At 40.7% G+C, this 3,371-nt stretch overlaps 1 pseudogene; it reads right to left on the bottom strand.

Annotated features, from left to right (window-relative positions):
- Positions 1-271: 271 nt before the first annotated feature.
- On the bottom strand, positions 272-615 carry LOC137770576 (cytochrome b-c1 complex subunit 7 pseudogene; annotated as a pseudogene).
- Between the last annotated feature and the right edge of the window lie 2,756 nt (positions 616-3,371).

Genomic DNA, 3,371 nt, shown 5'->3' with positions numbered 1-3,371 from the left:
CTTTTGTTCATCTCAGCCCACTATCAGCTGCAACTTCTCCCATAAAATGGAGCTCTATTGCCCCACATTCTCAGGGTTAATACAGATCTATACTGAAAATAAACCATAGCGTTTGTATGGTACATTATAGTTGTGTTACTTTTTTATAATTATTATAGACATTTATTTAAAATAATACATTTACAGCCCAGATAGTTCTACATTGTATATTCCAGGTTTAACCAACTTCATAAAAATACTTTGAGAACGGCTGCATCCACAGATTTTTAAACTACATGATTATTTCTTTGCCGATTCTTCTCTCTCTTTTCTTTCCCGAATAACCTCTTTCAGATATGGTTCAAGGTAGAATTTATCCTCCTCATATTTTGTCCACTGCTCTTTAGGCAAGATCTGCTGCCTCATGGTCAGGTCCAGTGCTCTCTTAACGCAGAACACCCTGTTGTTATAAAGGTTCTCAGGAAGCCTTCTTATGGATTCTTTTACATCATCATTCTCATATGTTGTATCATCTCACATTAAGCCCAGTTTATTGAACCCGGCAGCATTGTAATACCATTTTCAAATACCCTCCAGCCATTTGCTTGACGCTGCAACAGCAGGCTTGCTCGCCATTTTGGCCCGAGACCTAGTTGTATTATTGAACTGGAGCTTCGCAACTTGAGGAAGAATGACTGTTGCAATAATCATTGCAGGCAAAAGATAAAGGAAACCTAAGCAAAGACAGTGGCAGGTTTCTGGCTTGGGCACCTGAGTAGATGACAGTGCTATTCACTGAGATATGAAGGAGGTATAGCTTTGAGAGGAAATAGGACACATTTAGTTATAGACCCGCTGAGTTGTAGGTGCCTATCATCCAGGTGGCGGTAATGAGTAGACCATTGAATATGCAGGTATGAAACTCGGGAGACACCTGGATAGATATATTCTTGAGCACTATCAGCATATAATAGTTATAGAAATCCAGGGAAAAAATGAGTATAGAGAGAAGAACAGTGAGAGCAATTTTAAGGGGAAGGATGTGATAGGCCAGTAGCAGAGGATTGAGGAGAAAGGTGAAAATGGACACAGTCAACATGAAAGAAGACAAGGTAGTGTGGAAGGGTCCATGAGGTTAAGGGAGAGATTTTTAAAGATTGGAAAGACATGTTTAAATGCTAATGGGAAAAGACAAGATGGACCTGCTAGGCACCTCTGTATCTGTTCATCACCACATTTGACCACAATAACCCTCAGAAAGTGTTGACTTCAACCTTTCAGACCTTTAGCACAAGTTCCTCTCTTAGCCAACTCTAACTCATACAAAAAAATGGAATTCTAGGAAATGAAGTTCTCAGTTCATCCAAGTTGACATATCACAATCCAGCATAGTACATCCCTTGTCAACTTGGTGTCTACACACACTCTTTAACTATATTTAATTTCCAACTAAAACCATCAACGAGACCATGCTTTTGTATAACATGATTAAACTACTCTTCACACAACTGAAAACATGCTGACCATCTCCTAACCAAAAGATACACAAAGTCCACTTCATCTATCCTGAAGAGCAAAGTTTTGCCATCCATCAGGCACTAAACTGAATCTTCAAAAGGCTATTACATAATTCAATCAGGTGAGCTGTTTCTAGGTGATGGGAAGACTAGTATTGCCCTCGTTTTCTGTAAAGTGAGTTCCCTGGTCAGAAATAATACTCTGTGGGATACGATGACGGTGCATAGGGCATTCTGTAAGTCCATACATAGATGGGTGTTTTGGGAAGAATCACCGAGGAGGGGAAAGCAAATCCATATCCAAAGTAAGTATCTATTCTAGTAAGAACAATACACTTTCCCTTCTATTATGGAAATGGCTCAGTATACTCAGCCTGAGGCCAGGTGAACTGAGAAACGATGCCATATATTTGACTGGTGTTGGTCTTTGCTTTTGGCAGTTAGGGACTCAGTAGTGGAGGTAACCAGACTGGCTCTTTAACCAGCAACATGGACAACCTCTATCCCTGCAGCCATGGCCACTTTATTTATGAATGCCTTGGTCAAGGACAGGAGTGACTGGGGAAAGAGGCTGACTGACATCCACAAAACAGATCATCTTGTCTACCTGATTAAGATCTTGTTCTTTGGTTAGCATGCACCTGGGACATGAATATCATATTCTGTGCTCTTTCAAAGAGGTCTATCCTCATACCTCTTCTCCAGAACTCACTGCCTCCAATTCTCCAGTCATCTTCCTTCCAATCCAAACTCTTAGTGATTTGCTCATGAATTAATATAGAGCAATACTTTTGTTCATCTCTCCTTCCAGGCAAATTAACCAACCAGGTGCACTGCTTGGAGTTTTGACCACTGAAGAGATTTCTCTTCAACACTGTCCTTCATAGTCACACTGAGTGGAGCTATAGTGCTGCAGGCATCCAATTTCAACTTCTGCCAGTATTTTTGGTGTTGATTTGGAATGAGAGACTGAAGAGGGGTGTGAGCTTAGAGAATAATTCTGGAGGGAGGGGAAAGAATTTTGAAGAGAAAAGAGAGCTGCTGTCCACAATGGAAAACTGGGGAAAGAAAAGAGATATTTAACAGACTTTATTAATGTTTAAAATATAATTTTGCAATATAGAACCTCTTCCCCTAGTCCCACAGGATTTTCAGTAAAATATTCATTTCTTATCCATGCATGGAAGAGGTGGACCTACAGTGGGAATGCATCAAAATGCTGAGTGCAGTCTCAATAGTAGGCCAGGAGCAACAGCTATAGCTGTTCCCAGGAAGCCTGCTACACCCCTGTTATCTTGGTGAAAACCAATGCAAAGCACTGTTATTAAATTGCTGTGAGCAGTTTCTGCCCTGCAAGAATACACTTCGAGGCAGATTGTCCTTTGTTTCAGGAGGCTAAAGCCCTGAACTGGCCCTTTAGTTACCCAAATATAAAACAAGTTTCTACCTGTTTTTCTTGGGAAGATCTGTTGTGTAACCTGAATGCAGATATTTTAGCCTAAAAAGCTAAATGACTGTGGTATAATATAAATTGTCCTGGCTAGGTTTTAGCAGCCAAAATTATGCATCTACAGATTTTGTTGCTTCTTTTTGGAGAAATGTTTATTTTCTTTGTAGACAATTAAACTGGATGTTCTTCACCTAGAAGTGGTTGCTTACTCCTGTAGAGATGCATGTGCCCTTATGTGCAGAAATAGGAAGCTGTGAGGAAGAGAAAGGCAGGAGGGACATGTAAGTAAGGTCTTCACCTCACCCTGGAATAGTCTTTAAAAGCTGGGCTTGGTTTGATGCGTGCCAGCTGTTCAATGTCTTGTACATGGGACATGTGGTTAAGAGCATGGGCTCTGGGGTTGGATCACCTTCATCTGAATCCCC

Source organism: Eschrichtius robustus, chromosome 10 (genome assembly GCF_028021215.1).
Source record: "Eschrichtius robustus isolate mEscRob2 chromosome 10, mEscRob2.pri, whole genome shotgun sequence".
NCBI lineage: Eukaryota > Metazoa > Chordata > Mammalia > Artiodactyla > Eschrichtiidae > Eschrichtius > Eschrichtius robustus.
The sequence above is the reverse complement of the archived record's forward strand: the minus strand, read 5'-3'. Positions and strand labels throughout refer to the sequence as shown.